Genomic DNA, 18,840 nt, shown 5'->3' on the forward strand with positions numbered 1-18,840 from the left:
CTAGAACCCTCAGGAAGGTTCAGTGCACATTGGCTGGTGGTCCCTGGGAAGGGGCTGCTGCTTTGCTGCCACCTCATCCCCAATTATGACACAGGAGCCTGTGGCTGCAAGACAAGCCCCTGATGGCCACATGTGGCGATAGTGGCTGCATATGAGAGACACTGGTATTGACCTTGCCCAGTAAACCTTATCGTCACTAATTGTTACAGTAGTGCCCAAAATGTGTTAGGAATATAGAAAAAGGAAGATATAGTTCCTTCTCTTGAGAACCTGCTTCCCGTAGAAGCAGATAGTTATAAGCATGTTAGACTGCCTTCTGGCTTCTATCAAGATAATTAATCTCCTATTTAAAAAAAAAAGATTTCTGAAGACCATCTTATTTCACATCAGAAGACTTGTTAGCTAGCTGGGAGGCAGTGAAAAGTGATATTAAGAAACATACAAATATTACTTTTCACAACAGACTTGTGAAAAGTAGTTAAGTTTATGTGGTGTAGTTTTGGGGATCTGGAGAAAAGAGGGTTGTCTTTTGACTTCAGTTTTCAATTAGAAGTTATCATTGTTCACTAAACATGTGAAACTTTTTTAGTTTAAAAAGAAGAGGAAAGGTGCATTAGTATCTCAGTATCACAGCTTGCCTTTCCCCAACTAGCAGTGATAATGTGCTTTGTGTAGAGAGACTTAAATAGTTGAAATGCTTCAGAAGGGTAGCCGAGTTAGTCTGTAACTGGAAAAATTTAAAAAACAACGAATAGTCTAGCAGCACGACTAACAAAATACGTAGATGGTGTCATGAGCTTTTGTGGTACAACCCACTTCTTCAAAACTTATAATATCATCTACATGTTTTGTTAGTCTTTAAGGTGCTACTAGACTATTCATTGTTTACGTTTTTTAATAGTTGAGACAGGCTGTGCAGTATGGATCTCGTAGTTTAATATGACACATTAATATTCTGTAATGTAACTTGGGTTGTGAGTTAAATTTTAATAAATGTAAATGCAAAAAAAACCTATTTTTGAAGAAGAAAAGCCAGTTGGCATAAACTGTTCTTTGAACCCTTCTAACCGAACTTGTACTTTATGGTATGTCTGTATCATTTAGAAAAATGAGCATCTTAATTACGATTGTTTGCTAGATTTTATGAACAATCTGAAAACCCTTTTTGCAGTTGTTTTCAGTCTGTGGTCTGCAGGCTCCTGGGAGTCTGCAGATTATTTAATATTTTCAAAGGGGGGCCCACACCTCCATTTGAAATTTGTAGGGTTTCACACATGAGAGAGTTTGAAAACCACTGTTCTAGTAATTTAAAGTGCTGCATATCTTTATTTGTTGCAAAAGAAACAATTAGCTATTTCTTAGGGATCATATGAAAAAAGTGTGTGAGAGAGAGACACTTTCAGAGTTTGCTACAAACTATTTGTAGAATCTGACGGGGAGAAACTGCATAAAAAGGGGAGGATATTACTGACATCTTACATTAAAGATAGTCATCTTCAGATCCTGAGGAATCTGGGCTATAGCTTTCAGATTCTTCCGTAAGATACTTCCACCTTGTGTGTGTTTTGAATGGAGCTGAAATGTTTCTATTTGAGGCACTAGAAATACTGTTAAACTTTTCTTAAGTATCCAATAGGGATGTAAAAAGTTGGTTAAAAAGATAACTGTTTGACTGCTGAAAATCTTAGGGGTTACATACTTACACGCACTGCAGGCTCTACAGTATAAAGCTTAAATAAGGTTTTTACTTCAGAGCTGCATCAAATCCTCCCCTCAGCTGTGGTCACCAGCACTTGCTGGCTCTGCTTCCAGGGAGGAGGCTTTGCTGCCACAGTGAAGTCGTCTCCCCAGAACCTGGTTAGCGAAGCCTCCTCCCCAGGAACAGCTGCCAGTCCCTGTGAACTCTGCTCCTGGGAGGAGGCTTTTCTGTTGTAGAAAAGCCGCCGCCTCAGGAGCCAGACTGACAGGGGCTGCCAGCTTCACTCCTGGGGAGGCGTCTTCCCTGTCTGGGTTCTGGGTAGATGGCTTCGCTGTGGCAGTGAAGACTCCTTCTGGGAGCAGAGCCAACAGGTGCTACAGGTAAGCCAGCTCCTTAGGAGCTATAGGGGCTGTCAGCCTTGCTCCTGGGGAGGTTTCAATGTAGGCTCTGCAGCTGGCTTCTGGGGAGCTAGTGTGTAACCTGTCGGGGGGGGGGGGGGAGGGAAGGAGAGGCTGGAGCTGCTCCAGTCTCTATGGTTATCTGGAGCTGGTAAGCATTATCCATTTAGGGTGATGCTTACTGGTTAATCTTTTGCATCCCTAGTATCCACACAGTCGAGTCACTAAAAGTCAGGCAGCATAGACAATGTCAGCACTTTAGCCAACAAAATACTTCCACCCCTTATGGTTTGCATTGTCAACAGGAGAGCGCTCCTAACAAGGAGCCACTTACACCTGCCACATGCCATGGCAAAAAAACATTTTCTTTCAGGCCATGGAAGTTTTAAGCCCCTGTGAACAATAAGGGTGTGTCTAGACTACAGAGTTTTGTTGACAAAACTAAACCTGCGTCTACACTACCGCTGAGTTCTGTCGACATAACGTTCTGTCGACAGAAGGCGTTATTGCATCTAAACTGTCCTTTACGTCTACACTGCCATGTCGACAAAGCAGCTTGCTTTGTCAACAGAACTGAATGTAATCTAGACGCTCTTTGTCGACAGAAGCTTTGTTGACAGTATCTGTCGACAAAACTTCTGTCAACAAAAGCCTGTAGTCTAGACGTACCCTAAGAGTTTTGTCATTCATTTGGCAATGTCGACAAAACCCGTGATGTAGGTGGAATGCCATTACTGGGACCACAAACAGAGGCTACTAGACATAGTTGCTTTTAAGGTCTGGGATAAACAGGAGAGCATGTCACCTGTGGAGACTTCCATCTCTGAGTTTTGCTTTCATTAGAGGAGGTTACCAAAGGTCTGAGCCCCAAAATCAGCATGTGAGTCAAACTTCTATTTTTGTACAACAGACTTCACAAGTTTAAAAACTGACTTAGAAAATACAGTTTTGAAGAGGCTCTTCACAAAACAACACCACTCAGACTATCTTTACAGCTCTGTCCTAAAACAAAAATAATTTAGTTTCAACCATTTCTGTACAGAGCTGTTTGGAAAAACCCAGATAAAAAGTTTCCGAAGAGAGAACATTGTGCATTTGGGGGGACCAAATTAGGTTGCTGAGTTAAAATTATCATATATATTGTATATACCCCAGCTTTAAATTTTCTTGATGAAAAGTATGTATGGCAGTTCTTCCTAGTAGGTAGATACTCCCCATGTAGGCTTCTACAGCAGAATTGATCTGGGGAAACTCTTTTAAAGACTTGCCAGAATTTCCCAATGATAAGGCAAGAATAGACCATTTCTTGTGAGCTTTCTATGTCATATGCTCTTCTAATTCTTGGCTTCTGCAATCAGAGGAAAAGGTCAGCTCAGCTGCTTTGTCCTTCCAGTTCTCTTCCTTATATTCCACAAGTCCAAGAGCTATGATGATTTTGTAAGGAAACCAGGCAGCACTTTCCCACCAAGTGTATGCATAGATCTATAGTTTCATTGTATGCTAAAAGGCACATATTTCAGCTAAACAGTGCAGCTGTTCAGCTTAACTGATTATCTTCATATTTACAAGTCTTTAATATGGGGCGGGGAACCTCAGGCTTGGAGGCTGGATGCAGCCTCTGATTTGACTGGATCTGGACCCTGAGGCTCAGCCCTCCTCCCCCAGAATTGGGGAGCCATTGCTGGTGCTCCAGCCACCCCACTGTGGGATTGGAGCACACAAAATCTACGAAGCTGGCCTCCCTAGATGCGAAAGGTGAATGTGGGGAGTGTCTTTCTCATTTTCAGTCAGCCACATCAGTGGGGGTTTTTGGGGGTTCTCACTTGGGTATGGCCCCCAAATGATTTTTCTGTGGGTCAGTGGCCCCCCGACCCAAAAAAGGTTCCCCATTCTTGCTTTAATAGGCTATTCCTTATAGAAATGTAAAAGCCCATTTAATTGGTTAACCAGTTAAATGTGATGTTTAACCCATTAACCGATTAAAGGGCTGTGAGCAGGGAGGGTAGAGTGGCCCTTCAGCCTGGCCAGAGCAGTCCCTGCCTACATCCCTCTCCAACCTCCACCGGTTAATAATTATCTGGAACTGGTAAGCACCTGTTAAGAGCGATGCTTACCAGTTAACTAGTTAACCTTTCAAATCCCTAATTCCTTATCACTTTTCCTCTGTCATTTTAGCCTCTGAGGAAGTGTTTTCACTTAGGAATAGAAGATTTATACTCTTTGCTGTAAATTTTAGTTCTCAGGTGATAGCACATTTTGGGAGATGCTGTCATAGGAAAGCTGAGATAAGTAGCCACTGTTGGTCTCTGGTTCCTGTTAGCAGTAGTCATTATTAAATGCAATTTTGAGAGAGCCTTTTTTCAGCTTTACAGTTAGTACCAGATGACTTTGAATGGCCATTGGGGGTGGATATGCAAGGATGAAATACCATTTCTGGAACAGAACAGACAGTGTGTTAGGATCATGTCTTCTTGCAAAACTCAGAAGACAACTAGTGACCACTGAACTGCAGAATGAGGAAGCAAATGTTTATGGAGCATTCTGAGGAGCTGGTCCCAAGCCTACAGAGGCAGAAAACTCTGTTCCAAAGACCCACAGTGGCACAGAAGACAGTGGCTATTTTCTGGAAGTTGACAATGCCCGACAGCTACCAGTCAATTACAAGCTACTTTGGGGTAAGAAAGTCACCTGGAGAGCAGATTTAGTGCAAGTTTGTGAAGTTATGAACACTGTCATCTACCCATGGTTCATCAATGTTTCAGAAAATATAGCTGGTTTCCAGAGAATGGGATTTCTAAAACTGCTTGGGGGGTCATCGCCATACTTTTCCTGCTGAAAGAAAGGAGCAAGTATCAATTACTTTTTCGTTACTATTCATTTATTCAAGGCTTAGTGGGCTACAAAGGCAGGTTAATTATCACTAGTTTTGAACACACAGGAAAAGATTCATGGTGCTAGACTTCCTGAAGATATTGATACTATATCCTTGAAGGGAGGTAGGAACCTTATTCTCCAGAAATATCATGATTCTGTATAGCATCTCTGTGGCAATAGTTATTCTGGGGAACATGAACCTACCTTGTCACTGACAACCTGGCAAAACAGGAGTTTTGCTTCAAAACTGAGCAGTTCCAAGAGAGAATTGGAGTGTGCGTTCAGGTGGTCGAAGGCTTGTTGGCCTATGTCCTGCTTGGATACTATTGTAGTCAGCACTGTCTGCATTATTATGGTATGCTGTGCCCTTCATAACATTTTCCAGGCTAAAGCTAAGTACTTTAGGATACATGACAGGACTGGTTTTACAGCCAACCTGATCCAGTGAATGTTCATGGTGATGCTGAATCACAGCCTGGAAAACCAGAGGTGCAACTTGCGCTTATGGCTGTGTTTATGCTGCACTTCTGTCAATAAAACTTTTGTTGCTCAGGGATGCACACTTTTGTTGGACATGCCCATGACCAACAAAAGTTTTACTGCTGAAAATTACTGGTATGGACAGTACTTTGTCTATGAGACACACTCCTGTCCACAAAGCTACTGCTCTTCTTCTTTGAGGATGGTTTTATTTTGGCAGTAGAAACCTCTTCTCTGCTGACGGAGTGGCTACATACTGTGCCTTACAGAGGCAAAGCTTTAGTGGCACAGCTGTTCTTGTGTAAGATGTGCAGTGTAGACATAGCCTACATGTTGGAACAGAGAGCAAGGGACAAAAGCTCTAGGAAACATTCCCTTTCATGTTTCAATGCATATTTTCCTTTCCTTTTGACCACAGTCATTAGCCAATCGTTTAATGACTATGGTAAGTGGGGTAGAGTGCCTCTCCAGATCTAACACTTTCTGGCTGATTGTTTGCAGAGTACATGTTTAGTTAAATTGCACTTCATTTTGTGTTAATGTTCACAGTTGGTGATGGTGATCTGTTTTAGTGTGATTACTTAGTGCCTGAGGGACACTGAGAACAATTCATGAAGGGGTTGGGAGGTGCTTTTACTACTGATTTCTGGTGATGATAATTGTGTAGGGAGCAAGAACATTTACTGGCTGTCAGTCATGAGTAACTCCAGGGTTCAACATGGTCACGGGGTTTCTTGGAGGTTAGAGAGAGGGATATTTTTAGCACTTTTCAGTATGTTGTGGAAGTTGCTTTGTTTTTCCTGTTCTCTTTTTTCCAAATCCATAGGGAAGTTTATGAACTCTTCCGCCACCCAGTTAAAAGAATGATCTGTTATTTTCATGCACGTACTTTCAGCATCTCTAATTTATTTATATTCACTTGTACTTATACTTCTGGGAAGAAAAGACATAAGACGTTGCAGTTTTCTACAAAAAGCCAAAGGAGGGTTTGACTACTTTTTCTTCATAGCCTGAATGAAGGGTCCAAATATAAATAAAGGTAGCATTTATTGAAACTAGTAGATGTAACGTAACGTAACTATGAACAATTTTTAAAAAGGAACTGTGAATAAATGGATCAGACTCTGAAGAGTGTTAACTTTACCTCCCATGATCCCTTCATCTTGGCCTCCTCTCACATTCCTCCAGATAAAGGATGAATAGCTGTGTCAAATGAGGCCATTTCCTTTCAAGTGTTTTAGGTCTGGTAATGTGCTGGCCTGCAGGCACGCTTCTGGGTTCATATATCCCCCTCCTGCATGGTCAAAGTGCTTCTCCTGCTAAGGGTTTCTAGATGATATGCAGGGTGTTGTGTTTGAAGTTGTATACCTCTTCCTGCTTCCCTCTTCACTGTTGAATGGAGTCCTGCACCTCAACAGCACAAGGAAGAGTAGCTGGAATAGGAGTTGAAGGTGCCAATTACCTGACACTAGCAGTGGCTGTTACAGCTGGCAGGACCTAAATCCATTTCACTAACATTTTATATCCAAGACTGCAACCAGGCGTAGTTCTGGCACTGGCCCTTTGGGAAGTTCCCATTCCCTATACATATGTCCTGCTGCTGGAATTGGAAAAGATGACCATTATTGACTCCTGTCTTTGGAAAATATGTTTCTCCTGCTCAATAGCCTTTTCCTTCCTTTCCCTCATGAAGTCAAAGCGTTCCTTGCTCCTTGTGTCAATTTTAGTGTCCTTTTCAATCTTCCTCTACTGTCCCATGGCTGCTGCTCCTGGACCTAAGTAAAATGGGTTCTTTCTCCTCAGCTGACGGTCCTGTCACCTTAATCATAAAAGCTGCATTATATTTTTTCCCTATGGAAAGTGGGTTAATAAAACACGCCACATAACATTATAACACCGTACGTAATCTACAATATTGATGCTTTGCAGTATCTCTAAAATGCAATTGTTTCAGTATCATTGATTCTTGGACAGCTTTTGCAGCCCTGGAGAAAGAAGCGCCCAATGGAAATGGTAGGTAGCGCCAATTACTGGTTTTTAAAAATTTAGTGTGGTAGTGTGTGATTGAGCTAATCAGCTGGAGGGCTGCATTTATTTCAGGTGCGGAGTTAATGGTTCTTAATTTCTTCTTTTAAGGGTGGCTATCAATTGGAGAACATTGACGTTTTGAAAGTACCAAACTGGAAAAGGGAGTGGCTTTCCAGTCCTGTGGTGGGGATCCAGCAGTCTATGCAAGAGAGATGTTTTGTGCTACTTGTTACCTTTCTACATTGCTGAATGGAGGGGTTTGGTGAACTGTGAAAGTGGATCAAGCACTTTGAACTTTTAAAAACCAGCTGGAGTTTCTGCTGCACCAGAAGGTTGTTGACATATACTTATTGGCTGGGAGGCAATCTGAATGGAAATAGATCATATTTTAAGTAAATGGAGCCTGTCTGGTGGGTAAGAAGTGAACCACTTGTCCCAAATCTGCAGCATCAGGAAACCTGGGCTCTCTGTCCTGCAAAGCGGGGAGAAAGAAACAGGGAAAGGATCACATTGCAACTGTACTGTATTCTATGAACTTTCTGATCAAGACTGAAAGCCACTTACTTGGCTCCCCACTACAAAGGAGTGCCACGTTATGTTTGTGCATCCAGTGGAGTGAATTGTTCACCTGCTCCTTTTTCTCCCAGCTTATGAGGCATGGCTCTGAGTGGAGAGATACCAGACACCAGGGCATGGGAATGCTTGAAAACATTTGTACTGAGAGGGAGAACTACTGACTTCTTCAAAGAAGCAAAGCTTCCCCTTCTCTCTCCTGTATGTAGCCTGTCCTGGGACTAAATCAACTCCCACAATTCCACACTTGCCATGTTCATAAGAACCAGGGGTTACTGCAATGAAAGTTTGTGGCCTTGAAAAGGAGAAGAAAATAGTTGTAATTTTGGAAAACCATTAAGTTTGTACAGATGTCCTGTTCTTAAATCAGATCTTTGTACTCCCTCGCTTGCTATTTTCCTCTTGGTCGACAAACATAAGAATAGCCATACTGGGTCAGACCAAAGGACCACATAGCTAGTATCCTGTCTTCCGGCAGTGACCAATGCCAGATGCCCCAGAGGGAGTGAAAGAACAGGTAATCATGAAGTGATCCCTCTCCTGTCATCCATTTCCAGTCTCTGACAAACAGAGGCTAGTAAGAATGGACCCAACTTCCATGAATTTATGTAGGTTCTTTTTGAACTCTGTTAAAGTCCTGGTCTTCACAACATCTTCATAAACTGAGACCCAGGAGCACTAATGATAGTTTGTTAATGTTCTGTTCTATAGCTGCTGCCAAAAGCTTTATAATGACTTGTTGTAGTTCAATAAAATGTTGAATATACAGTTGTCTTGGTTGCAGACTCTTGTGGCCTAAGAGGAAAGTGGCATTCCAGTCCTATATGCAACCCCAGAAAGAGTGAGGGAGATGATGTTGGGGAAGGCGAGGTTTTAACTTGCCATCCTCATGTTTGGGTGGTTCCTTCTGAGTCTTGGGATTTTCCTCTGGCTCATCAGGAGGAGCTTACTGAACCAGCTCTTACAGGTAGGGGTGAAGGATAACATGATCTTCTTTCCCTGGTCTTCCAGGGCATCTCCTCTGCAGCTCCTGCTGCCTTCCATGCCTTGGCCTTCATCAGCATTCCTTCAGATGATGAGGCTGGTGGGGTGGAGGAAGAGATCATGTGGACCTCAGACTCGGTGCTGGGAGCTGTGATGAGTACCTGATCCAACTCCTTAAAGAATAAGTGAGTTGGAAGATCCCTTCTGGAGTGATGGCTGGAATTTTTTGCTGTCTAGTACAGGTGTCTTCAGTTCTTTGCCCTTACTGGCACAGAGCTGGAGTGCAGTGAATGTTGCCTGCCCCAGTCTCTCTCAAACCTCCTGGTACAAGTGTAAGTTCCTGGTGCTGCATGAGAAGTTGTAGAGGACAGTGAAATTCAACCGCCCACTTGATAAGCATTCTGGTGTATTCATTTGAGTAGCTGGTTCTATGTTCACGTATTTGGGCAAGAAAAACACAGAAAATCATTCTGAAGTGGTGAACATAGCTCATTATTTTAGTGTTAATGAGGAGACAGGGATCTTTATAGATAAGGGTAAGGGTTGAACTGGAAAAGGTTTAATGTACTGTTCTTGGAATTTACTAGTTTTCCAGCCCTATTCCCACAATACATGTCCCTGATCCCTATCCACATTACAAACTGACATGGGCGTGGGGCAGTGTATGTTCATACCTATCCCTCAAGCATGAGATTCTGGAGTTTAGATGTGAACAGTAATGGGTTCTGGCACAACCATACACATGCACTTGTATCCAGTCACAACCATACACATGCACTTGTATCCAGCCACAATTTTAGATCTTGAAAATGTAGGCTAGTATGAATGAGAGCTAATACATTCTATAGTGAATGCTAAAAGAATACATATATGCAAAATGCTGCTTTTCCATATTTTTAATTCTCACCTTTTCAGTATTTACCTGGGTTTGTCCAATTTTGATTATACCATTTTTTGAAAGACACTAGGCTGAATACATAGCCAGCTAACACATCTTCAGTGGTGGTAGTGAGCCAGGATTTTCAAATTTTTCTCCCCCATAGGTATTGCAGCCCTATAGGTCATTCTTCAGCATGGTTCATTTGGATGCTTACTAAACTGATAGTTATTTGGAGAGCCCACCACATTTATGTGGCAAAACTTAGCATATTACTGCAGCCTTCTGAATTAGAAAACTGAAATTTTGAGTATTTCTGACTTTCATAGGTAGAATTTGTTGCTGGACTATCCAGAATTAAGACATTAGAGCTGTGTCCTTATTGTAGTCAATTTTTACATCAGTTTAATCAGGTAGGTGCTTTGTAGTGATGCCATGAGGAATATGCTCTAAAATGAGGTATAAATCTATTTTTTCTTATAAGTGGCCTTTCAGTGTCTTAACTACTTACAGTACTCAGATCTTTTAAATTTTCCATCAAGTTTTGATTTGATTTCTCTGAAAATTTTAGTAGTAAGGGTTTTGACTAACTGAATTCTTTCCTTGACATGGAATGAGAACAAGTCTGACCATTCATAGAATCATAGAAGATTAGAGTTGGAAGAGGCCTTAGGAGGTCATGTAGTCCAACCCTCTGCTCAAAGCATTACCAACCCCAACTGCATCATCCCAGCCAGGGCTTTGTCAAGCCTGGCCTTAAAAATCTCTAAGAATGAGATTCCACCACTTCTCTAGACAACCCATTCCAGTTCTGCACCATTCTTCTGGTGAAATAGTTTTTTCTAATATCCAACTGTAACTTGACACTGTTGCTCCTTGTTCTGTCATCTGCCAGCATTGGGAATAACCTAACTCCATCCTCTTTGTAGACTGATATCTCTAAAGTAAAATTATTTATAAACACAGCATTTGTGTTGTATCTATAGCAGGGTTTAGTTCAGTGTTATATTTTTTTTAAATAGAATTTCAGGCTATTATTCATAAACTAAAGTTTGTTAGCTGTTGCCAGCAGATAAACTTTGTGCTGTTTATATGCTGCGTCTAGCATCTAACTCAAGGATGGAGAACCTACACTCAAAGGCTTTATCTGGCACGGGGGAGGAAGCAGCTCTGCTGCCATTCCCCCCACCCCTCCTCCTCCTGACTTGGAGAATGGCAGCACAGGAGGCTCTCTCCCTGTACTCATCTGTAGGCTTTATCCCTGTCACTTCCAGTGTCCAGGAATTACAGTCAATAGAAGTGGCAGGGGTGCCTGCAAGCTCAGGGAAGTGCAGAGCCACATGTGGCCCCCGATCTGTACTAAGTAGGCTCTCCAATCCCTTGTCCCCTCCTGAACTTTTCCTCCCACTCCCAGTCTGCTTCCACCCAGATCCCCTCCCCCCCACCTCTAGTCCCAACCCACTCCCCAGCAGCCCCTTCCTGCACACTGAATCCTTCATTTTTGGTCCTACTCCAGAGCTAAGGGGCCCACACAAAATCTACTAGGCCCAGGCTCTTAGAGTTAACCCAGCCTTGGGGAGAAGCCCGAAGCCTGGGTGCCCCAAGTTGCATGGATGAAGTTAATTTCTCTCACTTGCCCTTAGCCCCCCAAATGATTTTTCTGAGATTAGTGGCTCCTGACCCAATAAAGGTTCCCCAATGTAAAGTGTTCTTCTTTAGCAGCTGCACTAATACCCACCCACATGTCCATCCATCTCCTATGCAAGAGTAAACTACAACTTAAGTATTTTTTGAAAATACTGTATAAAAGCTTTATTGTGAAATGTATTCTGATTCAAACTCACAAAAGCAAGGACATGAAAGTTTAAGGCATCTAACATTACATATACTCTCTTCCTCAATTTACAGGTACTTACTTTGCCATCATCACAACTACCATATTCTATAGTTCATGCATCGCAAATTTAACTCTGCTTCCCCCCAGGGTGCCAGCCTTTCCTCACCCTATGTTAGAAACTACCCCTTCCCAACATACTACAGGCGGCCCCCGACTTGTGACGTAATCGGCTCCTGGGGAAGCGTCACAAGTCGGGGCCGTCATAACTTGAACCCTCATTTACAATAGGCATCGTGCGCCGTTGGGGGTTTTCAACAAAAATGGTTGTAAGTATGGGGGGTCGTAACTTGGGTGGTCACATCTCGGGGGTTTCCTGTACTGCAGATTTTCACAAAGAGGTGGTTTGGTAAAGGGGATATGGAGATGAAAAGGCTGTGTGGGAGAAGAGTTAGTCATGGTCTGTGGTGATTCTTAGGTATAAGTGGAAGACTTAAGTTTCTGCAAGGGGCTTCACAACGTAGATGGCTTCCATCTACTTGTTTAAAATTGTCACTTAATGTTTTATAAAATTGATTGATCAGGAATTTCTTGACTGGGTAGAATAGGCCAGGATTACCTGAGAAGAAAACTAGGTGTAAAATTCTGGACTGATTGACTAGTCTAATTACCTAATAAGAGCAGAAGGCAAAGCAATGGGGAAGTTTCCAGCCAGGGAGGGAGAGCAGCAGTGCATGGAGCTACTTTTGTCTCCGCTTCTTTCCCATGAGCAGGATCCGGTGGGGAGGCTCGGGGTTTTCTCCCCATGCTCCTCCATCTAGGAGGGAGGGTGCAGAAGTGGGCTGGGCTAATGGGCTCATGGGAGGAAGGGCAAGAATGAAGCAACACCACAGGCTTCCTGCTGTGGGAGGGCGGGGCTGAGCTTGAGCTGCAGCCCCTGCAAGATGGCCTGACCTAGTTTGAGAACCACAAAGAACTCCTGCCGATCTCTAGTTTGCTGGACAGAGTGTATACTTTTGTGTGCTGCATGAAGCACGTGTGCCTTATTCACAGAGAACAGTAACCAAGAATACAGAAAAAAGATCATATGGAATGAAAAATATTATCTCACTCCATATAACCCTTCCAACAACATATGGCTAAAGTTGTCTGCACCTTAAGAGAAGATTATTACACTTTCATTTAGAATGAAAATGTCATTTTAGACATCTAACTCCTGTTTAATATTCCCATTTTCACTCTTCTCAAAGGATGACAGTTTCAAATTAAATGAAAATATGAAGCTGAGAAGTATTTTAAAATATTAGGAATGTGATTGTTGTGTGCCCCACGCATAAAGTCAGAATTACCTAAATCTTCTACGGGAGTGTGTAAAACTTTGAGAGCAGGCAGATGCTGAGCACTGAGTCTTAATGAGCAGGGCTCGCCAAACCAGGGTGAGCCCTGCTCACCAGCCACGCTGTCTGGCAATCTGCGAGTAGCCACGGGCGAGTAGATTGCATTATTTGTCGAGCCCTGTTAATGAGTATATGGAAAGATTAACCTAAATAATCCATACAGAAGCCTCTGGAACCTCATAAGATTGGGTCCATAATCCATGAACTATTGGAACTCATTTACAAAACATTTTCCTAAACATTACATGAATATATTCTCTCATACTATAGAATTAGAATTTATAATCTCTAGTCCATGATGAAATAACATTGACAATAATTTATCTTAATTAAAACTGTCTTTAAATAGGTTTTTTCCTCAGAAAGCATCTGAGATCCTTTTTTTTTAAATTCTTTTTAATGGTTTTTTTTTTTTCCATCCACCCTGATTTTGGCAAATATCTCACTCATGGTATGTCTACACTACAAAGCCGTTAGTTCGAAGTAAATTTAATAGTGGCTATACATGCAAACCGCTAGTTTGAATTTGAATCGAACTAGCAGAGCGCTTAATTCGAACTAGGTAAACCTCATTCTACAAGGAGTAATGTCTAGTTCGAATTAAGTAGTTCGAATTAAGGGCTGTGTAGCCATTTAATTCGAACTAGTTGGAGACTAGCCCTTCCCAGGTTGCCCTGGTGGCCACTCTGGGCCAAACCAGGGAAACTCTTCTGCCCCCCTCCCGGCCCCGGAGCCCTTAAAGGGGCACAGTCTGGCTACAGTGCTTGTGCCAGTTGCAAGCCTGCCTGCACCTGGCACAGCATGAGCTAGCCACCCGCTGCCACCCAGCCCTCCGCCTCTTCCCAGGACCAGGCTGGCGACTCCCAGGAGCCTGCCCGGAGTCGCAAGAGGCGGGCGCCCGCCTGGTCTAGTGCGGAGATCATGGACCTCATCAAGGTTTGGGGGGAGGCCTCCAACGTCCACGATCTCCGCACTAGGCACAGGAAAGTGGCCATCTAGGGCAGGATAGCTTCCAGCCTGGCCACCAAAGGCCACATGCGAACCCAGGAGCAGGTTTGCATGAAAATCAAGCTGGTCCAGTGAGACCCCGGACCCTGAGCCCTGAGCTTATAACATAAGAATGGCCGTACTGGGTCAGACCAAAGGTCCATCTAGCCCAGTAGCCTGTCTGCCGACAGCAGCCAACACCAGGTACCCCGGGGGGGATGGACCGAAGACAATGACCAAGCAATTTGTCTCGTGCCATCCATCTCCAGCCTTCCACAAACAGAGGTCAGGGACACCATTCCTACCCCCTGGCTAATAGCACTCCATGGACCCAACCTCCATGAATTTATCTAACTTCTCTTTAAACTCTGTTATAGTCCTAGCCTTCGCAGCCTCCTGTAGCAAGGAGTTCCACAGGTTGACTATGTGCTGTGTGAAGAAGAACTTTCGCTTATTAGTTTTAAACCTGCTGCCCATTAATTTCATTTGGTGTCCTCTAGTCCTTATATTATTGGAACTAATGAAGAACTTTTCTTTATTCACCCTCTCCACATAACTCATGATTTTATATGCCTCTATCATATTCCCCCTCAGTCTCCTCTTTTCTAAGCTGAAAAGTCCCAGTCTCTTTAGCCTCTCTTTATATGGAACCTGTTCCAAATCCCTAATCATTTTAGTTGCCCTTTTTTGAGGTGAGGAGACCACATCTGTACACAGTACTGAAGATATGGCGTACCATAGTTTTATACTTCCCCTCCTCATTCTTCCCCTGGCTTCCCTCTTCCAGCTCCCCCCTCCCAGGTTTCCCCCTCCCCTCTCCCACCCTCTCTCTTCCCCTCTCCCACCTCCTTTTCCCAGTCTCCCCAGTTTTGTTAAATAAAGAGAGTTTCTATTTTTGAACACACGTGTCCTTTATTTTTACATCAGGAAGGGGGGCTAGGGAGGGGTAAGTGGAAGGAAGGTGTGGGAGGAATGGGGCACAAGTCCCCGATGGGGAGGACTGGGGTGGCTCTGCAGGCTCCTCGGGGTGGAAGCTCTCCTGCAGGGCCTCCTGGATCCTGACAGCCCCCTGATTGAACCCCCCGGATGGCAGCCTGCAACAAGTGCAGCTGGGCTGATGGCCGAGTGCTGTGATGTGCTGAGTGTGGGCATTCAGAGCATTTCAAGACAGGACTGCTTTGCTGTCCCTCATCGAGTTAGACAAGCAAGCAGGGAACCCTGAGAACTGTCTGTCCGGGGTGGGGGTCGGGTCCCTTTTAAGCATAGCCCTCGGCTAGCCTGAGGCAGCAGCTCCACACTCTAAGTCCTAACCTGATGCCCTGCCGGCACTGGTTCTGGCCAGCCTTAACTTCGGTTCAGAGTCCACTCAATGTGGACATGCTATTTCGAATTAGCAAAACGCTAATTCAAATTAGTGCATCTAGACCTAAAAACTAATTCGAATTAGCTTAGTTCGAATTAACTAATTCAAATTAAGTTAGTTTGAATTAGTGCTGTATTGTAGACATACCCCCATTCAGGTGACAGAAGCTTAGAGATCCCATGTTGACTGGTGTCCAGAAGATGTTCTTGGCCTGTGTGCATCTAGTCTGTTTAATGCAGTGATGCCAACCAAATTCAAAGCAGCATAGGAAGGTATCATATCATGGAAATAGAACTAAGACTACCAGCTCTGGAAACCTTTGGGTTAAGATTATAAAGTATCACCATGAAATTCTCATTGAAATCTCTCAGGAAGATAAAAGGGAGACCCTTATTCATGGAAAGAAAGGGCTCCACATGGCGCCCTCTCATCTATCCCAACAAAGGAATGAAAAGGAGATGTCGACAGTCTCTGTTCCACATCTACTTCAACTCAGGACACTGAATCTGTGTGATTCATGTAATCTGATTACTATAGTCTATTCAAGAATGTGTTTGGATAAGCATTGCAAAGAAGATTGCATGCACACAGTTAGTCAAGCTACTGTCCACTTCATCAGTGGGCTTGTCCACAGTTGCATGGCGGAATTAGCTAAATGCCTATGAAGTTTACAGTCTAACTCGTGGCATAGGTAGACTCCTCAATTGCGTTTCGTTGCCTTCTCATCATCTTCCTTATTGTTCATGACAGGAGTCTTCATCTCAGTCTCTTCCAAGTGATCCGTGGTAATATGAAGGTGCTGGTAGGGTTGTCAGCAGGCAGTTTGTTGTAAAAGCTGCAGGTCTGCAGTCCAGCCCCCGCTTTCTTGTTGTCCTCCATTTCTTGTAGTATCCCTGGCAAAGTTCCTTCGCCTCCATGAAACATTGCTCATACCTGCTATACCTCATGGCTTGCATGCCCCATGCAATCTGCTCATTGATATTCATGTCTCTGACTGATCCATAGCTGTGCTTGCACAGCCTCCTTTCTCCACATGTCCAAGATATCCTTCTTGCTTGCTCATGGCTGGAGTGCGTCTACTATATGTCTGTGTATAGATACAGTCAATGGGAGGATGCAAACCACAAAGTTGAATTACTAAGTGTGATTGTCAAGGTGGGCAAATGGGAAAGAGCACTTCAAAAACATGGGTTTGTTGAAAGTGGGGAGAGGGTGAACGTCTAATCTGTGTGATCCTTGGCCAGTAGAGTTTAAATTTGTGAGCAAAACAGTAACTGTTGCAGGAACTGGGCTTTTGTGGAGGATTGGTAGGGTTGATATAGGTCATGGAATGTCTACAATCTCACGGTGTTGATTAAATTAGGACAACCATGGTTCTTGGCCATTCAGGGAAGTGGTTTTACTGCATTGTTGAACTGGATGCATAGGTTAGCTGGAGACAGATTTGAGCATAGACACATAAATAAATAGTCGACACAAGCCAACTTATATTGACCTTACTTTGTACTGTAGACCAAGCCTAACACTGCTGAAAATGCTTGGTCCCATCCTGCCCTGCCTCTTCTCTTTTCTCTCTTTTTGTCCATTGTGTATATGTTTGCCTGCTGTCTCTTCACTTTTGGCTTTGTTGCTATTGTTACGGGTAAGCATACTTACAGAAGAGTAGTGTTCATGTTAGCACTCCTCAGAGAACTGAGGGTAGAGAGAAGATGAGTATACTCAGTATCTGGATAATGGTCTGGGTTGGATAATCTTGTTTGGACAAAGGGGAGAAATTACAGCTCCCAGAAGAGTGAACAAAGCAACATTTTGGAAGAGTATCAGAGGGGTAGCCGAGTTAGTCTGAATCTGCAAAAGCGACGAGGAGTCCTGTGGCACCTTGTAGACTAACTGAAGTGTAGGAGCATAAGCTTTCGTGGGCAAAGACCCACTTCGTCAGATGCATCTGACGAAGTGGGTCTTTGCCCACGAAAGCTTATGCTCCTACACTTCAGTTAGTCTATAAGGTGCCACAGGACTCCTCGTCGATTTTGGAAGAGGTGTTTTGTATTTTAAATTAGTGGATGGCAACAGCAGGCTCTGCAAAGAGAGTAGTTGTCACTGCTGTCTGTCCTGGCTGGGTCTGCATGCATTAGTTACCACAGCTGCATAGGAGTGTCCAAGCCTCCGTTGGTATAGCAGTATTGGACATGGAGGTCCAGGTTTGTATCCTCTCTGTCTAAAGCAGGGAACTTGGGTGAGCCAGGAGGTCTCCTGGAGGAAGTGGTGGATGGTTGTGGGTCAGGATTGTAGCATAACACCTGCCACAGAGTGCTCAGTGATCTTTGGAGCTGTTGGTAGAACCTGGCAAATCCATGCATGATTTTTGTGGATCATGGATCAGATACAAAATTTTATATCCATGCAGGACTCCATGCATAAAGTGCAGCTTTTATATGTGTGTCACAGGAGACATATGCCACTTGACAAGTTTGATTATGCAGGGAAGTATTTTTCCACCTTTATTTTCTTTTAGTTGTAGTAATCTTAATTGTGATTTGTAATTGTAATACAAAATGTAAGCAGGAATTGTGGAATTTTTGTAGGTTGTCCCTTTTAATAAGATTCTTCATATTTAATCTAATTACTAAAATAAGGTTTCAACAGAAATACTGAAGCATCTTTATTGTAGCCAAGCAAATCAACAATCCAGCATGAATCAGGAATCTATTTTCTGTGGTGTCAGTAATACAAAGGTCTTATTGGATCAGATTGAAAGCACAGAGGACTTTGAAGCTGAGTTACTTAGATGTAGCTGAGGTCTAAAGCCAGACAGAGATTTCATTACTTCTTGCTGTTGGATTATAAGAGTACATTGTTTATTATAATAATTATAATTATTATTATAAGAGGGAATACAAGCTCTGTGTATTCCCTGAACCACCCTCTTGAAATATTTAAAAACCCATTGCTAGTTAACTGTCTTATACTTCTCTCAGGAGTGTGCTTTATGATTTGTTGAGTTTTCCAGGCACCTCTCCTCCCCCCCCCCCCCCCCCCCACACACACACACACACAAAAGGAAGACTTGCTGAATTACACTGAAGAAGTTTTAGGCAGTGGTGAATATGCAGTAAGAAGCTGTGTGGTGGTAGATTTAAATATTTGTAGTTAAGAATTATTACACTGTTCAGTTCTAAATATGTGTTCTGCCAAAAGAAAGTAATTATTTTTTTCCAATGGGATATTACATTTTTGTATTGTTATATAACTTTGTAGTTTATGGCCATTGTAGTAATTAAATCTGCTAGCTAATCTAAACAAGATAAGCCCTTTAATTCATGCCTTTGTACTAGTGGGTCTGAGA

General features: G+C 43.1%; 1 protein-coding gene across 8 annotated transcripts in view; it reads left to right on the top strand.

Moving 5' to 3' along the window:
* TAB2 (TGF-beta activated kinase 1 (MAP3K7) binding protein 2) overlaps positions 1-18,840 on the top strand; it is a 121,527-nt gene that overhangs the window by 50,811 nt on the left and 51,876 nt on the right. For 2 of the 8 annotated variants that reach the window (XM_075924402.1, XM_075924405.1), the window contains exon 3: positions 7,588-8,569. The exons of the other annotated variants lie outside the window; for them this stretch is intronic. The gene's annotated coding sequence lies outside the window, so the exon portion shown is untranslated. The remainder of the gene's footprint in view (positions 1-7,587; positions 8,570-18,840) is intronic. 8 annotated transcript variants of the gene reach the window in all.

Source organism: Pelodiscus sinensis, chromosome 3, assembly GCF_049634645.1.
Source record: "Pelodiscus sinensis isolate JC-2024 chromosome 3, ASM4963464v1, whole genome shotgun sequence".
NCBI classification, from domain to species: domain Eukaryota; kingdom Metazoa; phylum Chordata; order Testudines; family Trionychidae; genus Pelodiscus; species Pelodiscus sinensis.